General features: G+C 38.7%; 1 protein-coding gene across 1 annotated transcript in view; it reads left to right on the top strand.

Moving 5' to 3' along the window:
* LOC6591505 (homeotic protein antennapedia) overlaps window positions 1-23,483 on the top strand; it is a 132,850-nt gene that overhangs the window by 15,831 nt on the left and 93,536 nt on the right. The window contains exon 2 of the mRNA XM_002016919.2: window positions 22,605-22,739. The gene's annotated coding sequence lies outside the window, so the exon portion shown is untranslated. The remainder of the gene's footprint in view (window positions 1-22,604; window positions 22,740-23,483) is intronic.

The raw sequence follows: 23,483 nt of genomic DNA on the forward strand, positions 1-23,483 counted from the left end.
GACGGATGTTGCAGCAGATGCAGATGCCCCCAACCCCTCTCCCCTCTCCCCTCGGATCGTTCGATCTGTAATCAAGTTGCAAGTGGAGTGTGCGCCTGCGTTAATTGAGAAACTAGTTTCCAGCCAAGAGAAACGATCTCTATAAAGAAGTAATCGCAAAACTTGTTGGTGTCCCCCCATTTGGGCCTGGGCGGAGGCTGCTCTCTGTGGCATTGTGTCGCAGGAAGTGTTAAGCAGGCAACAGCTCCTTCGGCTCCTTCCTTTTCTATATGCAAATTACAAGAACTAAAGTTAATAACATGTTTCAGGCCGGCGAGGAGGGGATCCCTCGATGCGAAATGTCTCAATTTTGAAAGGCTCTTTGGGTGGGGATCGTCTCTGCACCACCTACAGTATTTCCTACCATAAAAAAATGCGCAAAAAAAGACAAAATTAAATGCAAAATTGAAATTAAAAGCCAGAGAGGGGGACAGAGGGAGAGCCAGGGAAGGTGATAAATCAGGTGACACAAAATTAATTGAGTTATTCAACATTCGAGAGGCATCGGTAACCCCTCCCCCCCCCCCCCCCCTCCCCTCCTCACCGTGTAGATACTTGTCGTCGATGTTGTTATTGGGCTCCAAGGCAGAAAGGAGGAGCCACAGACAGAGATTTGCTTTAGTTTTTTTTTTCTTCGATTCTTCGATTCTTTGGCTGATTTTTGGATTAATTTGTTCGGCTTTCTGGTTTTCTGCTTTTGGCTGCAACTAAAGTAAATCCCCGAAAAAAAAAAAAATAAATGCAACAAAAATCAACAGAATGAAGTACAAAAAGGAGGCACACGAGTCACCTTTACCTGTGGCATGGCAGGTTTTTTGCCTCGTTTTTTTTTTCGTTTTTTTTTTTTGGCGGAATGATATATGAAGTATCTCATGGTATGACATTAACAGCACACACGAACATGTAGTTTTGTTATTTATTGAGTTTTCAGATATTTTGAAGGCATTAACATTGAAACAAATTATTATGATTACAAGATTTATGGCTCCAGCGACAGAACGACAGACAGTCCAGCGACAGAAAAGAACACAGCGAATAATCAACCACAGATACAGATACTTTGGGAGAAAGGAATGGAAGATAGAGAGAGGGAGAGACACAATAAAGGAAGAAGATTCTTTTGGGGAAGGCGAATGAGAGATAACTCATTTGAATGCAAATTTCAAGCGACAGAAAGCAGGAATTTCTTACCGCTTTTTGTTGCACATTTTGAAGATTTTATGTAGGGGGAAATGCTCTTTGATTGATTGGGAAATCTGTGGGGTTTACCTGTTCTGTAGATAGTGGAATATATATAGATAATACTCGAGAAAGCATTAAGAATCTTAGTTCAAGTGAACCTCAATTGAATCTGTTATGAATGACGAAGATTTTGATGTATTTTATGATACAACCATAAAATTCTGAAAAAATACCAATAAAGTACTAGAAAATAACAGCGAAATACTAGAAAATATTAAAAAACTACTAGAACTCAAATAGATACTAGTAAATACCAACAAAATAGTAGAAAATACCAGTAAATACTAGAAAATGCGAAGAAATACTGAAATATCAACAATATACTCGAAAATAACTACAAAAAGTCTAGACAAATAACTAAAAAATACTGGAAAATTGGAATTAAATACTAGAAAATATAAATGGAATACTTGAACAGCAAAATTTACTAGAAAATACCAACAAAATAGTAGAATACCAACACAATAAAATACTAGAATAACAAAATATACTAGAAAATATCAATTAAATACAAGAAACACCAATAAAAACTAGAAAATACAAAGAAATACTGAAAATATCAATAAAATAATAGAAATATCAACAAATTATAGGAAACATTAAATACTAGAAAATATCTATAAAATACTAGAACGCCAATAATTATAAAAAATATCAATAATATAGTAGAACACAAAAAAAATAAAATAAAATACCAATAGAAACTAGAAAATACTAACAAATTCTAGGTAAATACCTATCAAATACTAGAACATACTTGTATATACCAAAAAGTACTAGAAAATACCAATAAAACTGACTAAAAAAACCAGAAAATGCTGAAAGAAAAACAACAACAAAGTAATGACAAAAACCAGGCATAAAAAGTCTGAGAAATGCCAAATAAATACCAATAAAATATCTATGAAATACCATTCTATCTCGCACTCTCGTTGCTCAATGTTTCCCTTCGCTCTTGCCCCTTCCTCCACTCGTAGTTTTCTTGTAATCAAGCGATTTACCATATCTTACCATATCTCAAATCCTAACTTCATTTTTCTTTTGGGGTTTTTGCCTTTCAAAGACGCAAGAAACCCCTTTAGTGTCGCGCTTAAAGGTCTCTACCAAATTAAGAACTCAAGTTCGTTTCATGTTTCGTCGCATAATTCATAAATCATGTCAGCGTCAGGCGCAAAAATAAAGCAAAAGGAAGGAGAAGGAAGAGGGAAAAGGGAATAAAGAAGGAGGAGGGGAGGCGGAGTATTGGAATTAAATGTGTCAAATGCAAACACGCAGAGGAACCCCTCCGAAGCCCCCCCAACCAGAACTCAAAGTCAGCGCCAGAATCAAGGAGCCGTCGCGGTCGGGGCGGGGGCGGGGGGCGAGGAGGGGGCCTGTGGGGCACCAGGAAATGTCAAGAACCGAAACACGAAAACAAAACGCAGTCTCGAGGCATTTTCCCCTTGGTTTCATTTTCACTGGCAGAGTTTTCCATTAGTTTTCCTTTTTTTTTCCAGGGGGGAGTGGCCTCCTCTAAGTGACGCCTCTCACGCACAGCGGGGGGGAGGGGTGGGCGGAGGAAAATCAGGGAAAAGCCCAGGAATTGTTTCTTTTAATAAATTAAATTAAAGCCGCATGAGAATCGTCAGCGTCGTCGTCGTCGTCGTCTCTTTTATTTACCTGCGAAATTCCAGCCAAAATAATGCCGAAAAAATGTTAGAAATATGGAAATTTGTAGATAAAAGGAGGGAAAGAGTGGCAAAGAGGGGGAAGGAGAGGAGGAAGTGTGTGAAATAGAAGAATAACTGTGGGAAAGAGAAAGAGATGACTGCCCCAAAAAAAAGGCCGCGGAGAATGATAAATGGCGTGGTAATATGTACAAAAAAAAAAAAATGACCAAAAACAGCGGGAAAGTCGACCAAAAATATATACATAAAAAACCAACAAAAGTCGGAACAAAGAATAGGAATATATATACACGATATATATAGAGAAATATATACTACAAAAAAAACAGGAAAAACTTTTCACCAAAAGAAAAAACCCCGAAAAAATGGGCGCCGCATTGAAAAATGGTGGAAAGAAATATGAAGAAAAAAAAAAACAGCAACAAAAATTAATTTTTTTGGGTTCTCTTTTTTTGTATCTGCCTCTGTCCATCTCTTTCCCTGTTTGAGTTACGCAATGCTTTTGGGCCGCCCGGATAATGTGACACACACCCAGTGACCCTAATTTTCAAGTCCTTAGAGACAGACAGAGAGTCCTTTCTACTGCCAGGGCCAGGGCCAAAACCAGGAACCCTCTCTCTCTCTCTCTCTTTCTCTCTCTCCCTCTGTTTTAATTTCATTTATGGCTTCCGCTTTGCCTAGTTTTTCGGTGACTTTTCCAACAGTCAGGCGGCCGAGGGGGAGTCCTTTCCGGCAGGCTATTTTCTAGGCAACTTTTGTGTTGATTTTTTGGGAAATTATTCAAAAAATTTGCTTTTGAATTTATTTATTTTCAACAGTTGAAAATGATGAATATCTTTTTTTTGGGGTTAAAGTACATTTTTTAGGAATTTCTAAACCAAAAAATTTATTCGAATTTATTTAGGATCCCCATTTCTTTAATTGTCCCCGAAAATCCATAAGATATTCCTGGAAATATCTTTTAAAACCTCCCATAAAAGACCTAGAACCCTCTGTAGCCTCATTTTCCCCATCAATCCATCAGATATCAATGGTTATAGCCTTCGATTGGCTTTGCCAGGCCATAATTCTTGGTTGTAGATGCATTTGGAACCCAAAGAAACCTTCATTTCCTACTGCAGCACCGCTCTAGACCATTGCCTAAGATATCGCTTTCAATTCCGACTTCCCAATCGGCAAAACAATCGCTAGAGCATTCGCAACCCCTACTGCGCATCCCCTTGGCAGTAGATTGTTGGCCAGGATACGGGTTAGCAGGACAGAGACCACACACTCGCCTCCTGCTGCTGCTGCTGCTGCTGCTGCCAAGCAGCTGATAAATATCACCCTGTGGCAGGGGATGGAAGAGCCAAGGGAGGAGCTAAGGGCGAGGGCAAGCGGGAGGCTTCCTTTTGCTTCGATGGAATGTGCCACAGACGGATGGATGGAATGCTTTTGCCCCCGGAACAGAACCCCAAAGGCACATGCCACACAGAGGCAGTGGCACACACATGTCCTGTGCCACCAAGTGTTTTAATTATAAAAATGAGATATCGAGCAGACATCGCATCACCCCTCGCGCCGAATGGCATACTACGACTAGAAACTATGCGAAACGCGCGCGTGGCAGTTGCACAGTTGCACGCAGACAAGCCTGCTGGCAAGCCACTGCCACTGTTGGTGGCAGGAAGGAAGCTCAGTGCTCTCTGTCGTTCTGGCTTGTGCCTCACCCCTTGGGTTGTTATCGCAGCAGCGCCGCATATCCTTATCAACGAAGGCGGCCACCAAAGCGGAGGCAGACAATTTACCCGCGAGAGGGCAGTGGCAGGGCCAGTGGCAGTGGCAGGGCCTCCTTCTCTTCAAGGAAGTTAGGCGGTCGATTCGGATTCATTCATGCATGGCATTCACAACATTCACATTCAGTTTTCTCATTCGGTTTCTGTGATAACGAGTCTGAGATAAGGCAGGACTCAGAGGACTCAGAGGACTCAGAGGACTCAGAGGACTTCCCTTTATCGGAATAGAGTCGATTTTTTGGGCACTTTTTGGGATGTATTTTTCTAATTAAATTTTAAGCCATTTTCCTCATATATTTCTTTTTAATTTTTTTCTCCATTTTCTTCTTCTATTTTCGCACTATTTTTCCCCAGTTTTTCGGCCTTTTATTACACTTTTATTTCTGGTATTTTCCATATTTTTTTAATCACTGTTCCAATTAATTTTGAAGCCATTTTCCTAATATATTTCTTCTTCACTTTTTCTCAATATTTTCTTCTTTTTTCCCACCAATTTTGCTTCATTTTCTTTCAATTTTTCCCCGTTTTTCCGCCCTATTTTTATCACTTTTATTTCTGCCTTATTTTTATGAGCCATAAATTGTTTTGTTCTTAATTATTTACCTATAAATCAATAGTTTATTAAACAATTAAAAAATAATGAAATAATCATTCCCCTATCTCTCTCTCTCTTTCCCTCTCGTTGCAGGTGAGATTTCTGTTTTTGGCCCAGAAAAAAACTATCTGCAGATCTGCATTTAATGATTTCTCAAACAAAAAATGTGTGTATATAATTTGTATGTTTTTTTTTTATATTTAAATTTAAAGTTTTATGGATTTTTACTGCATTTTTTTTTTTCGCCAAAAAGTGTGAAACTTTTGCCGTGGAAAAACTTTGCCACCAAAAAGTCCACAGAATTTATGAGTGCAGCGGCCAGTGGGGCAACTGCCAGTGGCAGTGGCAGTGGCAGCAGTTAGCGGATAAGTTTTTTGAGGCAAGAACTGAAGGAAGTTCCATGACCGAAGCCAAAAACGAACAAGCCTGACGGCTGGCGGCTCGAGAGTTTATTAATTTAAAAAGGAAATTCTCGTTTAGTCACCTTTTGATTTAAGTTTTCGCTCCACAATGCCACAAAGTGCAGCAAAAGGGGGGCGTCTAGGGAGGGGTAGCGTTTCGCCTAACGAGGGAGTAGGGCCTCCCCTGCGAGGGGCATTCAGGAAGTCCAAGCGTAGAGCTCAAGGAACACACACTACCAATGCCCGCAGGCATGCACAGTGGTAGTAGATACAGGATTTCGGAGTAGATTTTAGAGTAGATTCCTGATTTTATTCCATTGAATTTGGAACAATAGAATAATAACAAAAATATAATTTATAATAATTTATAGAATTTAGAGGAGAATTACAAACCGCCTTTTTGAAAAATCTATAAAAATATCAATGGAAAAAATTTCAAAGAATAATAATTTTAAATAAATAAATAATAATAATAATGAATAAATAATAATAATAATAAAAACAATAATAATAATAATGCATAAATAATAAGAATAATAACTAATAAGAATAATAAATAATAAAAATAAATAAAAATAATAATAATATAAAAATAATAAGAATAATAAATAAATAATAATTTTAAATCTTTAATGTAGAATTTTATATATGAATTTTTTCATACAATTATTTGCGCACAAAAAACAAAAAAAGTCAATTATTAAAAAATTAAACACTTTAAATGGATTATAAAATGGCCATGAAACAGGTTAATAAATGTTGAAAAAAATTAATATTTTTAAGAAAAAAATGGAACTATGAAACTAAGAAAAATACCAATTAAAAGTCAAAGAAATTTAGTTTCGAGACTATAAAAAAGCTCTCCAATGGCTCTCAATTCTTCTAAAAATTTATAAAAATATAAAATGGATAGAAACCGATTATTAAATGTGGGGAAAAAAAATATTTATAAGAGAAAAAGGATAATTTTCGAAGGGTCTCAAATCAGCCATGAAAAGGGTATGAATCGATTTAAAATAGCCCCATTTTAAAGTCATAGAAAATTAATTTCAAAGCTCTCCAGTGGCTCTAAATTCTTCTGAAAGTTTTCAAAAAAATTCCAAAAAATATTCTCGTAAAAAAAGGGACGCAAATGGGTTATTAAATGTGAAAAAAAACAACAACAAACAGTCTCGAATCAGCCCTGAAACGGTTATGAATCAATTAAGAAAATCCCTATTTAAAAATCATAGAAAATTAATTTCGAAGTCTACAATGGCTCTAAATTCTTTTGAAAACTTTAAAAAAAATCAAAAAAAAATTTCCTACAAAAAAATATAATTTTCTTCTACTGTTTCTTGCCTGAAACATACAGAGGCACATATTTAGGCCTTAGTTTCCATATCTTTCGTGTATGTACACACCATTTTCCCCCCCACATTTCTCCTGCCTCCCTTGCCCCGCTCCTCTCTCTCTCTCTTCTCTTCTGTTTTGTTGAAATATTCTTGCATTTTGTTGCTGTTGTGACGATGTCCATGAGAAGCAGGCAAATGTTTTTCTTTTTTTTTCCACTCCGTTCACTGCAATGCAATCCGTGGGCCGCAGACTTTTTTTTTTGTGTCGGTGTGTTGTTTCGTTTGGAGTTCATTCAAACTCATTCAGTCACTTGCCACACACAAAGAGAGAGGGAGATAGCGATAGAGAGCGAGAGAAATCCATTTAAATGTGCAAAAAGTTTACACCGAATGCAGCAGAAATCCACCGTCCCTGCAGCCCTTCCTGCCGCTTCCTGCCGCTTCCCCATCTCGAATCATGCGCAAAATGCAGACACTGTTTCTACCCCACTGTGGACGCAGGGTCGCCGTAAGGGTGCACTGCCCCAGACAGGCAGAGGGGTGTGTGGGGGGCATGGCCGTTTCACCCCCGCAGATTGCATGCAAATTGGTTAAAGTGTGAATTTATGTGAGAAATATTGTTTGTTCTTGTTATGCGCATACGAGTACTCAGGGGTGAAGGGAGGAGGGGGTACGGTGGCGCAGGGGGAGGGGGGGAGGGGGCACTCGCTTTCAAATGATTTAGCTGCAAATGCAAATTGAAGTCAACCTCTGAATGAATGAATAAGTGAATGAATGACTGACTGACATTTGATTTAAGCAGTTTATTATACCCTCTCTGCTGTTTTGGCCGGTAAGCAGGGTAGCAGGGTAGCAGAGGGTATGATGATTGGAAAGGGACAAATTATAGAAGTGTATTTTCTGTGAAGAATCCAGAGAAAAGTGCACAGAGGTAGCTTGTACTGCCTTTTCCTCAGTTTTTGCCTGTAGATGCATATAGAAAGCGGTATTTTTCAAGATTGGAAGAAAGAATCGTTCGAAACAAAAAATTAAGAAAATAATTTTTGTAAATACTTTTCTTTGTATTCATTTTCTTGTATATATTTTTTTTGTATATATATATTTTTTAAATATTTTTTGTTGTATATTTTTTTTATATATTTTTAAATATTTTTATTTGTATATATTTTTTTATATATTTTAAAATAGGTTTTATTGTCAATTTTTTGTTGTATATATTTTTAAATATTTTTTTTTTGTATTTTTTTGTTTGTATTTTTTTTTTCTTTTTATAATTCCTTTGAAACTATTGTGAACGGTTGTGAAACAGATATTAATCGGGTTTGAAACGGGTATAAATCGTTCAAAAATCACATAAATATTTTTCGGAAATATATTTCTAAATATGTACCGGTTTGAACCGGTTTTAAATCGGTTGTCAAAGGATAATAAATCGGTTATTAAGCGGCTATAAATCGGCTATGAACCGGCTATAGATATGAATCGGATCTGAAAAGTGGTTTAATTGTTCATAAATGACACACATATTTTTGAGATATATTTTTCTAAATATATATATTTTGAAGCGGTTATAAATTGGGTATGAGCCGGGTATAAATTGGTTATAAATCGGGTGTGAATCGGCATTGAATCAGTTATGGTTTCAACTCGTTTTGATACTTTAAAACCAAGAAATATTTATGCGAAATTCGATTTTATTTTCAAAGAAAGGTCCATGAAATATTAAATTTATTTTTTTAATCATAGTTTCCTTAGAAATTTTACTTTACCAGCGTATCAAGGGTATCAAGTACTTCCTTACCATTTCGTAGTACGTATTTTTCGCTGGTTACGTTCTTAAATAATAATTATAATTGGGATTTTTAATGCGACACCCATAAATCTCTCAACATTTCAGTTTATTTATTTTCATAGAAAATAATTTACAAATATAATTCTGTGAATTTTCACCATTCCGTATGTGTGTGTGTGTGTGCGTGTGTGCGTGTGTGTGTGCGCCATAAACACTCAATTAACGATTTTTGAAATTAATTTTTCATAATTTTCAATGCATTTTGCAAACGGCATTCGGCGTGCCATTTCCTCCAAAAAACAAAAAAAAAAAAAGAGAGAAAACTTTTGCCATTGCAAATTAACAGAGAAAATAAAAATGAAAATGGAAATTCACTCTACATTTCCCTCTCGCTCTCCCCCTGGTCCTCTCTCTTTCCTTCTGTGTTTTTGTGTGGAAAATGCATGAAATTTATGGCCATTCCGCCTGCTGCCGCTGGGTCCTTGGTCTGGTCATGGTTCTGCTTCTGTTTCTCGTTTCTCGTTTCATGGACCTGAAACCTGGAGATTCCTCTGCGAAATGCGTGCCACAATCCCCCCAGTGGCTGGTTTTGGTCTTTTTTCTGGCGCCAATGCAAATGCAATGAAGCGGCAGGGCAGGGCAGGGCCGGGCAGGGCAGGGCAGTGGAGAGGGCAGCGACCTCTCTTCTGACGGGCGAGTGAGTGTCTGTCTGCGAGTGAATTCTGTAGATAAAATTCGGTTTTGTAGTGGGGGAATATTAACAGAAAATATATACGAAAATTTAAGGTGAAAAGGGGGCTAAAAAAGGTGTAAAATATAGGAGAATATATGGGTCTACTTTGAAAATAGAGGAATTATCTTTGAAATAATTAGGCATCATTTTTGAAATATTAAGAATTATTCGCAGAAATTTCGGTGATATTTTTGGAGTATAGAAGTCCTTGAAAACCTTAAGAAGGGTTTTTGGAAGACATTTATTATTATTCTAGAATATTTTGAAAGATCTTTCGGGACACAATATTCATATATATATATAACAGAATATGTATACGAAAATTTAAGCTGAAAAAAGGCATTAAAAAGGTTTAATATATAGGAGAAAATATAGTTATAGCTTTAAAAATAGAGGAATTAGCTTTGAAATAATTATAAATAATTTTTGAAATATAAAGAAATACTCGTGGAAATTTCGATGATTTTTTTTAATCTTTTAACCCTTTTAAGAAGGTTTTTAGAAACCGGATAACAAAATATGTATACGAAACTTTAAGGGAATTATATATAAGGGAAATAAGGTGAAAAGCGGTTTCAAAAAGGTTTAAAAAAAAGAACAAAATATAGATCTTCGTTTAAAAATAAACAAATTATCTTTTTAAATATAAAGAAATATTCGTAGAAATTTCTATGATTTCTTCTTTGCATATAGAAATTGTTGAAGGCCTAAAGAAAGGTCTTTAGAAATCACATATTTTTGTAGAATATTTTTAAATTTACGTTACGAAATATTCATATATACGTATACGAAAATTTAAGGGAAATATTTATAAGGGAAAGGTTTAAAAAATAGAAAAAAATATAGGTCTAGCTTTGCGAAATTAGCTTTGAAATTATTCAATGTTTTTTATTTAAAAATTCATTGGTAAATCCTTGTAAAAATCTCATAAATGTGGAAGTTTTGCCACAAATAAAAGAGATTTCCGCCCAAAATGAAGACATTTTCGTGTGAATCCAAAGAGATCTCTGATGGATCTATCAACGCACACCCCTATCCAATCCATAAATATGTATGCTCACACCTTAAGAGGCCTAAATAAAGAACCTTTCAACACTGTCTGTGCCCCAATAATCAACTTGAACTTTAAAAAGAGAAAAAAAGAGGAAAAAGTAAATTTTTTCAGGGAGAAAAGAGAGAAAATTTCAAGCAAAAAGAAAGATTCTTCCAAGGAGACACAGGGTCAGGACATTCGAATTTGAGAAGAATTAAAAATGCAACACAAATTGCATTTGGCACCTGGCACCATCATGCCTCCTTCAGGCCGTGGCTGCTCTTGCAGCAGGAAGTGGCAGACGAGTGAGCGAGTGGCAGAGTGGCAGAGCGGCATGAAGCGCACAGAAGACAGAAGGGCATTGGGCATTGGGCATTGAATTAATGCAACAAAACGAACGTGTGGCATGCCACCACCTACACAAGGAGTCGCTCAAGACCGAGTCCTTCCTTTCCAGGTGTTGGCGTGTGAGGCAGCCGAAAAAAACGAGAGAAACAAAATTGCATTTTTAATTAAGTGTTGGATTACAGGTGCTAAATAGCCAGCGAGGAGGTCCTGCCACATGCAACATTTCAAGTGGCACCCCTCTGTCGGTGGCGGGCCGTATCTTGGGGTTCATCTGGTTGAAAATTAAGCAATTCATGTTGTCACCTCAAAAGGCGGGGTATGTACTGGTAGATGCGACCATTTGATACCCTGTAAAGGCACTCGCTTAAGGGAGAAATGCAAAATCCCTTGGCGGGATTTTTGGAAGCCCCCTAAAAGCAGGCCACATAATTTTTTGGTTTTTGTTACCCTGTAGGATTTTCCAGCAATTTTCCACTTGAAATAAATGCAATTTTCAACCAAAAGAAAAAAGTCGAAAAAAATGAGAAAAAGGGGGGAAAAAAATGGAAAACAATGCGACATTGCAGTCATGGAATTTGCGAATTCCCAGTGGCCAAACGGGGGGTGTTCCGCACCCCTTTCCCCCTGCCTGGGTCCCCCTTTTCGGGGGGGTTAAGTGGCTCAGACATCGCATCATTCGCAGGCACAACGGCAGTCCTCCACCCACAGCAGCAGCTGGCTGTTGCACTGTCACCACTCCCCGCCCCCTGTGTGCCCCCCTCTTCCTCTTTGGGGGGCTGCTGTGTGGCACAATAAATAATTGCAACGGCGGCAAACATTTCGCATTGCACTTTTCGAAGCGCTGCGCGACCGCTGTCTCTGATGGCCCCTGGCCAGCCACAGCCACAGACACTGCCACTGCCACACTGCCACTGCCACACAGACACCATGCGCTGTGCGGCACCGACATTCGCGCCAGAGCTGTGTGCAACAGAATGAAGAGATTTTTATCGGCGATTCTCACTGATTTCATGGCAAATAAATCGCTCATTTTCGCTTAATTGGAAAATTATGGCTTTTTTCGGGAAGGGAGGAGGGAGAGGAGGGTAGGGGAGGGGCAGAGCGGACAACGTTGCATTGCATGCAAATATTGTGGCATGAAAGTTGGTGGCAAATGTGGCAGAGGAAATATTTATGATAATTTTTAGAGTAGTTTTTGGAGGTTCTTTAAAGCCTTCGGAAAAATTCCCCAAAACCCAATGAAGAATCAGGCAAGCAGTGGCTGCCTCTCAAGTGTGGTGCCCCCCTGCCCCCTGCCCCCCTGCCCCAGCGATTTGGAAATCTGAAACCACAGAGAAATCTCTTTTTCTGAGGACAAATCCTTTTGGGCAGTACAACATGTGGCAGCCATTCCCCAGCATCCCTTTGTCCTGCCAGCCCGGGGGGGGTTGGTCGGTGGTTGCCGGCGGCCATGCCACTGAGGCAGGGGCACTGCCGCTTAGTGCAACCCGGCGATAGCGGCCCCGCACACTAGACAATGGCGGTGGTGGCAAGCAACACGACACATGTGCCACCGAAAAGATGGGCTGGGAAGGGGGAGGAGGGAGGGGGGACGACGACGAGGCTTTCGGCTGTGTTTTAGCTTTTCTTTCGTTTTTCCTGCCCCATAAATCATCTGCTGGGAGACGACACCACGTGTTAAATTGGAACTTTTCCCATATATGCCCCAAGCAACCCCCCCCCCCCCCCCCCATGCCCCCAGGCTTGTGGCGGGGAAATTGGTTGGAAAATGTATACGAAAATATTATTGAAATTTACTTATATTTGTAGGGGAATTTTTTATAATTTTTTTTAGAGACCTTTTTCAAGTTCTGGATTTTCTTTGATTTTCTTTGATTTTTCTCCTCTGATTCTTAATCCTTTATTCCTTCTAGGGTCCATCCCTTTTTTCTGTGTAGTGCCACCCTTGGGTTTATTTTTATTTTTTAAATAAAATCCCGCCCCTTCTGTCATAATATTCGTATAAAAAAAAAAGAAACAGAAAGAAATGAAGTTAACCTTTGAAACAAGTTGCACCTCAGGATTTCCACTGCATGTCCTTTGTGTGTGTGTGTGTGTGTGTGTGTGTGTGTGCATGTGCGACTATGATTAATTGCTTTTGCATACATTTACATACAAATTTGTTGCCACATTGTCTGCCAGGGCCAGGGCCAGGCCAACCCCCCAACCCCTGAACCCCCTCCCTTTCTCTGTTTTTTATGCCAGGGGTAGTTCGTTGTCCAGCCAGGGGTTGGGGGTTGGGGGGGTTGCACAGGGTTAATTTTCATATGATATTTTTCATTTTGTGCTGAGCAAAGCGAAAGCCAGGAAGGAAGTTGATTTGACAAAAGTTTTTTTTTCAGCTCTCTGTGTCTCTCTCTCCCCCCCTCTCTCCCCCTCTCTCTCTCTCTCTCTCTCTGTGCGAGTCTGCCTCCCTTTGTGCCGCTCTGAATGTTAATTGCATTTTAAATATTTTATACAGATTTTTGGATGCGTTTGAAGCTTCTGTGGGGAGCAGAAAAAGGCTTTATTTGGGGGTAAGAAAAAAGGGGATTACAGGTGACATTTCGAGGGAATTTCTGGGCCATGTTTGGGGTGAAATTTAAGCAGAATTTAAGACCCAAAAACTATGCATTTCAAGAACATTTATCAGACGTTTTCTTGTCTAAAGAAACCTAAAGGAAAGAGGAATCAAAGAAGGAAAGAAGAGACAGCAAAAGGTAAGAGCGGGTAGAGGGCTGAAGGGGAGGGGGCTGAGCCGCAGGAAGGCCCAACTAATTTCTGTAATTAAAAACTCATATAAAATGGTTACAAACCGAACAAAAAAATCCCTGGTCCTGCCCTTTCACACACATACACACACACACACACACTTATTGCTACCCTCGAAAAAGCCAAAAGGAAAAGGGCTTTTTGGCGGGGATGTCCTGCGGCTATTGCTGTTTCCTGCCAGCAGAAGAAGGGAAAGGAAGGGGAAGGAAGGCACAGCGGCAGCTGCTGCACGGCCAGAGTTAACCTGTCTCTCTGTCAAAGCCCCCCCCCCCTACCCCCTCTGTGGCTCTGCTACCCTTTGACACCCGTTTTTGGGTAGACGCCGCTGTGTTTTATATAATAAATGAGCTTCGAGGGTTAAAGGCGTATTTCTGTCTAGTAAATTAGCAAAATACACGCAGAAGACACACACACACACACGAACACATGCTGCTGCCGCTGCTGCATGCCACACCCACTTATTGGGCGTTGTCGTCCCAAAGGAGGAAAGGAGGTCTCGTTTCTAATGGGTTTTGTGCCGCTGCGGCACTGATTGAGTTTTTGGAAGGCAGCACACACACACACACGGGCACATATCTATGGGTGTATCTATGGGTGTGTATCCCCCAATTGTCTGGCGGCTTGTTTAAGTTCAAAATAATGCCCTTAGAGAGAGAGCGAGAGAGAGAGAGAGCATTTCCTCTATGCCAAGGTCATTCAAAATTCAGCAGCAAGTTTTTGCATATCCCACAGATACACTCACACACACACATACACATACACATACAGATACTCCTTCGGTATATTTTTGGGGTCGTGTCCTTTTTGTGGAAATATTTCTGTGGCATTCATAAGATTTTGAACCTTAAATGAACTGCAAAACTATGAGGGACTTCATTGAGAGAGCGGAGAGGGGGAGGAGGAGGAGGAGGGAGGTGCTACCACCCACACACAGAGGCAAATGCAAATGGAAACACAGCTACAGATACACAGATACACGGATACACAGATACAGAAATGCAGACACAGACAGAGGCAGAGGCAGAGGCAGAGACAGAGACAGTGGAGCAGTTGTCGCACATGCAATTTATGGCAAATTCCAAGTCTCAATTGGTTCCACAAAATGGAAATTGAAGAGAGAAAGAGATGGGGAGATAGAGAGAGAGAGAGAGAAATTGAGAGGAAATTGGGAGAGTGGAGTGTGTGTGTGGGAGGGACTGTGGGAGTACCAGGAAACTTTATTTCGAATTAAACTTGAATTTCGACAGAAATAAGTGCAAAAAATGATGGGAATTTTGATCAAGAAATATAATAATTATATATAATATAATATAATATAAGAAATATAAAAAGAGGTATTAAATAATAAATAAAAATAAAAAATGAAACAAAATAAATACAAATTTCTGTACATAAAATAATATAAAATAAAGTAAACAATTGCTAAGCAACAAAAAAAAATAATACCCTTGATGGAATGTGATTTATCCAGAATAAACGTGTCGGTCATTTGTATCTGTGAGATACAGTTGCATCTGTAAAATTACAATTTCGGGCAATGTCGGACGACAATCCAAAACTTTATTGTACAATAAAGAGATACAAATTTGTTAAATAAATAAAAATGTAATAATGACGAATTACAAAATAAATTTTAACAAAAAATAAAAATAAAAAAATGATATAAAAAGTTAAAAAAAATAAACAAATGATATAAAAAACTATAAAAATGATACAAACAAATAAAAAAATTATTTAAAAACAATAAAATAAAAAAATAATAAACTAACGTAAAAAATTGTATAAAAACTAATTCAAATAATTTAAAAAATAAATACGAATTTTAAAAAACCAGTTAGTTTCTATACGGATTAAAGGCCATACTTTAGATCATCAAAAATATGAAATAAAAAATTCAAATTATATAAATACAAAAAAATAGATTAAAATGGTACATTTTATATTTTAAAAATGTTTTAAAATCTTTTAAATTTCTTCTCAAACAAATAAAACCCCAAAAAATTCCTACCAAAAGAAATCCCACCTCTGAGGGGAAACTCCTGATGCCTGTCAATCACTATCCTTTCATTCATGACCAACGTTTTTTCAGTCTCAAAAAAATTAATAAATCACGATCTCAAGCACCGATTAAACGGCAACTAGTTTTAGAGCGAAACAAGCATAACGGCAAAAAAAAACCCAGCGAAAAAGCAGCCGCCTTTTGTCTTACGAAAAATGTAGATTGAATCAGAGACCAGAGGCGACCGCGAAGAGCCATGTAAAAAAGTTAATCACTTAAGCGATGTCCGTGTGCCCCCCCCTGTGCCCCCTGTGCTCCCTTTGCCCCGTTTAGACCGTGTCCAGACCGACACTTGGTCAATATTTGCCGGCCAAAAGGCCGCCGCCGCCGCCGCCGAAGAGGGAGATGCCTATCGGCGGGCAACACGAATCATAGTCATAGAGTCACATCATGTGCGGAGATAAAAAAAACCCCCCGTGTACGGATCGGTAGTTGGGGTTCAGGTTCAGGGTCCGACGACTGTCATTGGGCGGCGCTATACGAAGCTCAAAGGCGACCTCCCCCCTCCCCTTCTCCGACACATCGTTCATTTTAATTTGCACAATAACTCAACGCAGCCCGAACCAAAGCAAAGCTCAAGTCTCTTTTGCAAAATGAACAAAAAATAATTACCGCAACAGCAAGAAAAAAAAAAGAAAGAAAGAAACAGAGACCGAAAAAAAAGAAGAGCCGAAGGTTAATTTAAATTTCAAGTCACACCAGAGACCAGCAGCAACAACAACAACAGCAGCAAAAGCAGAAAAGAGAAGAGGAAAAAAAGATTACACGAGTTACGACTTCTGCCCGCTCTACGCTCTACGCCGCTCTACGCCGCTCTGCCCGCTCTCTGCCCGCCCTCTGCCCGCTCTGCCTGGCACTCAAACAGTTGTCCATCTCTCAATCGCGCCACCTCTCCAATGCTGCACTCCTCCAACACTCAAGCGCTCAAGCTCTTCAATCCTCCGCCTTTGCACACAATAGAAGCACTAATCCTTCTCTCTCTCTCTCTCCCCCTTGCCCCTCTCTCTATGAAATAATGTCACGAAAAATGACTTGCAGATCTCTCCCTCTCTCCCTCAATGGACACTGACCAAAAAACGTGTGTATTTCGCTTGCTTTTTCTCACCTGCAATTCATCAAAATGCAAATCTCGTAAACAAAAAACAACCAGAAATCTTACAAAAAACAAAAAGATAAGAAAAAAAGGCAAAATAAAGGGTAGAAATAAAGGAAACAAATTTAGAGGGCATGGAATTTTAGATACCCTTGAAGGTAGAGCAGCAAAAAATAGGCTTCCTTTAGGCTGCGATCTTCAAATATGTTTCCTTAATATGGAAGCAACATGTTTACATGCATACACATATGTATATATACATATTTACACTGCCGGCCTTAAGTGTTGCCGAAGCAATGATGATCTTTTCAGTTTATTGCTGCCTTAAGAGCTTTTCCATTGACGTTTTTGAAAGAAACCTAATTTTATGCGATAAATTAATCAATATTCTATGAGATTGGCTAATTTTTATAGGCATGACTTTATTGCATTATTTTGTACAATTTTTTAAACCAAAAATGGTCTAAAACGACTAAAAATATATATTTAGAAATAAAATTATGGAAATAGTAGCTTCACTTTTAATAGAAATACAATAGATAGGAATATATTGGATTAAGATTATACAGAAAATGCAGAAAAATTAAAAAATATCTTCCTTAACAACCGAGTTATACACATGGAAATATCTCCTATAATTTGTTCGAAAAAGCTACATATTATTTATATTATTTTATTTATTTGTATTTTTATTTTATTTACTAGTATTTTTATTTTATTTCTTTATATTTTTATTCTATTTTGTATTTGTATTTTTGTTGTTTATCTGTATTTTTCTTTTTAAATTTATTTGTATTTTATTTATTTGAATTTTTTTTATTTAACTTATTTATTTTATTTATATATTATAGAGTATCGGAGATGATGATGCCTTTTATGCATTACAAATCTCTGCCCATTTCGAATATAACCCCTTCAATAAAGGGTACCATACGATTCGTGAAGCGTATTATAATCGTGGCGGAGAACTTGGTTCCTCTTGAAGATTGAGAGCTAAAGGGTTTGCTTGGCTGTATAGAGGGAGGTGGGGTAGGGAGAGCGGAGGGTCCCAGGGAGTGTGAGTGCTTCCCAGATCATAGCACAATGATTATTGTTTATTAAGTGTCGGCACTGTCATACAAATTAAAAGGAGCTTCACATTTTTATGGCCTTACATTTTCAAGCTTTTTTATTTTATATTTTTCAAGCACTCCATTTTTTTTGTATATTTTTTTTGATGCCATCTTTGATGCCTGCGTGTGGTCTTCAGGTCTTCTTCTCTCCATTGCTGTTGCTGTTTCTGTCTTTTGTCTACAATTAATTTACACGCCTTTTCGTACATTTTTGCTGTTTTGTTGGTGTTGTTTTAATCATAAATCTGTTGAATGTTGCCTGACGATGATGTACGATGATATGCCCAAGACGTATGAATGGTTTCATATTTGATTTGAATTTTTATGGAGCTACTTGGCATTGTTTTTTTATTTATTATTATTTAATTGCTTGCGGCGATGGAGATAGAAGGGAAGGCTATAAATTTATTTTGGAAAGTGTCCCCAGAGCGGACAATTGAATGAGAAATAATTGCTGGAGAGAGAGGCTTGGATTTGTTCGGATTGAATGGAAAAGAAGCTTAAGGGGGGTTTCTTGCCATAAGGGGGGCTATATTTCTTCTGTAGATCCCTCTAGAAAAAGGTTTTTAGGTCCCATCTCTTTTTTTCAGGGGATTTGTTGGAAATAATTCCCGATTAAAACTCCAAATGTCTATTCGACATGTATTTTACATACTCTACATGACATTCGTCCTTTTATTTACATCCTTGCATTACAAAATGTCCTTTCAAAGAAAGCTTTAACAAAAACTTCCCTCATGTAACAATAAATTTCCTCTAAAGAAATTACCAAGCGAAGGTAAAGAAATGCACCTCGAAAAACAACCAATGGAAATATCCTTCATATTTCCTTCATCCCCCCCCACGCACCAGTTTTCCTTTAGCCCAGACAGCAACCCACTCCACATATCCTTGGGGGAAAAGAGCAATCAAAGCTCTCTCCAAAAAGTCCTGTAGCTACGACAGAAACCCGTCTGCAAAATATCCTTCAAAGAAAGAGCTTTCCAGCATCCTTTAGTAGAGACTGCAACCCCCAGAGAATGTCCTTTTGCTCATCCCCGTTCATCCATAGAGGAAATTTCCCGAAAGGGCGGAACTTTCCCTTTTTTTCTTGCACTGCTGGTTCCTCTACCAGCCATCAGATGGCGCCAGCACATTTTGGCATGCGTTCAAAACGTCGAGGAATTTCCGTGCCATTGGCTCCACCTCTCTCCACCCTCTCCACCCACAATTTCTCCCTCGTTTATTTTTAGAGTCCACGAATATGTGCTCGTCCGTACACTTTCGGCCAACGACGGCTGCGCATTCAAATGCCGCTCATTAAAATTGAAGTCCGCGTTGAATAAATCAGACAAACTGTGGGTGGGCCACCCACCCACCCACACATCGATCGATCCATCGATTGAATCGTTTAATTAAATATTTTGTGCACAATCGATGGACGGACGGACGACTATTTTGCGACTATTTCTAATTTAATGATGCTCGCTTTTTACGGTTTTTTTTTACGACTCTCGACCATAAATTCAATCCGGAGAGCCAGAGCGTAAATGACAAAAATATTTATGGATGTTTTTGGCCGTGATGTGGTTCTATGATCTGTCATTCACGTGTCACGGGCGGTGGGGGGGAGGGGGGAGGAGGCCGATGGCGACTTTCGAACAAATTACGCAGCCGCAGTGGCGCGCAAAATATATATTTTTGCGATCAAAACAAACAACGCAAATAAATAGTTGCAAAAATTATGCATACTCGCCGCAAATTTGGTTAACAGTTACGCGTAGGTGGTCTCCGTCTCCCCCGTCTCTCCCCCACTCGGCTTTGCTACGTTTTATTGCGGCCCCGCCCCGCCCCTCTTCCTCTTTCGATCCGCCCCCTTGAAGCCTCGAGTGTGTCTTGCCATAAAACCGTTTGCGCATTCCAAGGGTTTCTTTCGCTAATTTCCCCCCTCTTCCTACTTCTTCTCTCCTCCACCTCTTTCTCCTTTATTCCAATGAGTCGGTGGCTACGTGCGTTAGAGCGTGTCCGCCTCTGGAATGGGAATGTCAATGTAGAATGTAGTTAGTTTACCTTGCATTTTACATGTAGTTTACAGCGATTTTACAGGGACTTTACAGGGATTTTGTACGGGTTTTATGTGGATTTCTGGCAATAAATTTATGAAAAGTAATACAAAATAAATACAAAAAAAAATTAATAAAAATCTAAAATAATCCAGATAAATTATTAAGGAACATTTTAATAGAATTAAGTGTTTGAAAAGGCAGAAAATGTTAAAAAAATATTCAGCCTTAGCGCCTTAATAATAAATTACGGAAATTACTACAAAAAAATTAATAAAAATTCCCAAAAAAACAAGAAAGACGAGAAAATAACTTGTAATAGAATTAGGTGTTTGAAAGCCTTAGCCTATGATGGTTATCATATTGGATTAATATATTAAATATATTCTATATATATTATATTAATATCATAAATATTGGATTCTGGCACTACTTCAAATACTAGAAATGCAGAAAATTAGGCAAAATACTTTTGTTTTTATACATATTTTGTGTTTTTGAGGAAGTACAAATTTTAGAAAACTAAAAAAAAATTTCCATTTTAAAAATAAAAGTATATCATATTAAAATTAAATATTTTCCTATTTAATATAAAAATGTTCGCTACAAATTTAGTAAATTATATATTTTTTTATATTCGTATTCCCTACAAATTGAATATATTTTGTTTTTGTAGGTTTTCTATTTTTTGTGTAAGTCTAGGCCCTTTTAAAATGACTTTTTATTGCATTTATATTTAAATATAATTACTTACCATTTTATTTATTTATTTTTGCATTCGAAAATCAATTATTTCATCAATTTCAAACCTACAAAACATCCCCTTCGATGATCTGTCGCTGAAGTTCCAGAATGTATTCATATTTCCCTGATATTCCTGGCACTATCTGAACTTCTTTTGATACCAAAATCTAATCTAATCTTCAGCCATCGGCCGGCACCATCAAAACTGTTTTTGCACCAACAATACTCCTCTCCTTTTGGGCAATTAACAGTCGGAGAGGAAGAAGGAGTCCCTCGAACGGGGCACCATTGTTGGGGCAACCTTCTAAACCAAGTGCATACATGTGTCACTCCTTCTGTCCCCCCGACAAAAAACATTTCGCACTTTGAGAGCGGGAAACCGGCCAGCCAGCAATTGCATTGAAATCGCATTATTAACGCCTGACTCTCAGCCGCCTGCCGCCTGCCGCCTGCCGCTCCATTCGTGCCACCATTTGTGGGCCTCCCCATTCAATTCTCTTACCAAATTGGCAGCAGCCAAAGACTTGCCTCCACTGGACTGCAATCGACTCCCTGCAGCAGGCAGTCGGTGTGAAAATAATCTGTTTAACGAGGGAGTTTTACAAAAGACCCAAGCAACAGAGAAGATGCTGCCACTGCCACAGAATGGTGCAAGCGCGCAACAAACGAGCAACAATAATGACATTTGGCGCAAATGAATGAGAAGAAGCGCGCTCGCCCCTGCTCCCCCTGCCCGGTACCCCCCTCCAAAAAGGCGGCAATGTCGTTTACCGCAAAAGGATATGACAGCCCCTCCACAGCGGAGGAGCCTGCCCCACCCCCCCTAAAAAAACCCCCGAAATGATCACCGAATGGCAACTGAAATTCTCTGACAGTTTCTGCCACTTCTGGTTGCAGCTTCCTCGTTGCCGCCGCAGTTCTTTCGTTCTTATTGTTTTTTCTCCTGCTCTTTGGGGCCTCTTTTTTTTGTCGATCTTTTGGGGCTCTCCCCATATCCGTTGGTCGCTCGCTTCGCTGACATTAAAAGGTGGGAAAATGTCAAAGGAGCAGCCCGGAACGGAACTTCTTTTGGTTACAGAAATAATTGCTACCGCTCTGGGAGACCTTTCAACCTCAAAAGTTGTTAAATTTGATTGGCAATTCAGGAAAATGCTGATATTTTATTTAACACATTTTTTTCTATGGAAATGTATAACCCAAGAATTAATTTCCCAAAATAGTTGCTACGAAATCCCTCAATTTAACTTATTTAAAACCTAGAAAATGCCTAAATTCTTTAAATGATATAAAAAAAAAAATTGCTCCGGCTCGGGGAAACCTTTAAACCAAAATAATTGTTGAATTTTGTTGCCGAGATATTAATAATTTTTATTTCTTTTTTTTTTATTCAGAAAAATTATATTTTTTCTGATTTTGTATTAAACATTTTATTATTGTAAGGAAATTTATAACCAAAAAATAAATTTCCCAATTTAATTGTCTGAAAATACCTTAATTTCCCCTATTTTTACCCTAGAAATATCCCTCAATTAAAACCTAAGAAATAGTCCAGAAAAATCCTTAGAAACAGATTTATTTAGTTATTAATAAATAATACAGAAAATTGTTTAAATAATTCTATTAAAAAATGCATTAAAATCCCCCACAACAACGGGTAAATTCCCATTGAAATTCCCCCTGCCATCTGCGCGCTTCCACTACCCGCAGACAGATGGCGCCAGCCTAAGAATGTGGTGTTAATTTTGCCCCCAAACAAAAATTCTTGATTTAAAACTAATTTTGATGGGTCTTTCGTTTAATTTCAGTGCAATTTGGATTACCCTTCGCTTTGGATTTGGATTACCATTTTGGATTACAGGACTACCCTCTTTAGCGCCTTTGAATGGATAAACAAAGTGCATGTCCTACATGGATTACAGCCGTATAGCGCATCATAAAAGGTAAGAAATCAAGCCACAAATTGAATGCCGAACACGGCAAATGCTTAACCCATGACACCACCAAAAGGGGAGAGGGACTAGAGGGGGAGGAGTGCCCCCTATTAATCCTAAGTGCTTCCTGTGATTTTATGTAAATTTTTACAAGGGGAACAGAGGACTCCAAAGAGCTCCTCTCGAGCAGCAATTCAATGTACAAATGACAGGTTGGCTGTGACACAAAACAGCAGCTTAAGGAAGATGTAAAGCCAAGCAAAAATGTCCCCCCCCCCCCCCCCCCCCCACTCTCCTTAACCCCCCCTGCATTGGGACAAAAGACATTTTCATTTATTCATTGATAATACGCTTTAAGGCACAGCCAGCAAAAGGATACAACAAAAAGCAGGAAAAACATGCGACAAAACAACATAATTTAAATTTTGTGCATGCATCAGGGTTACCCCCCTCTTAGCCCCCCCCTTAGCCCCCCCTCCCTCTCGATCGAAGTCCGAAACGAATGAAAGGCCGATCTCTGGGTCCGTTTTGTACCATGTCTTTTGGGCAACATGTTGCCGCAACACGCCATGAAATTCGCAAAAGCAACAGAAAACAGTGTCTTCTCCTGCTCACCCCCCCTCTGCCCCTCTCTCTCTTTCTTGTGTCTCTCTGTCTTTTTTTTTTTTTGCATATCTCTGACTCTTTCTAGGCTTTTGGTTTGGGTGCTCGGCCTCTTTCTGATCGTAATACGGTAGCAGGCCAGGCCTCTTG

The sequence above is a fragment of the Drosophila persimilis genome, unplaced genomic scaffold, assembly GCF_003286085.1.
Source record: "Drosophila persimilis strain 14011-0111.01,24,50 unplaced genomic scaffold, DperRS2 tig00000000-arrow-pilon, whole genome shotgun sequence".
NCBI classification, from domain to species: Eukaryota; Metazoa; Arthropoda; class Insecta; order Diptera; family Drosophilidae; genus Drosophila; species Drosophila persimilis.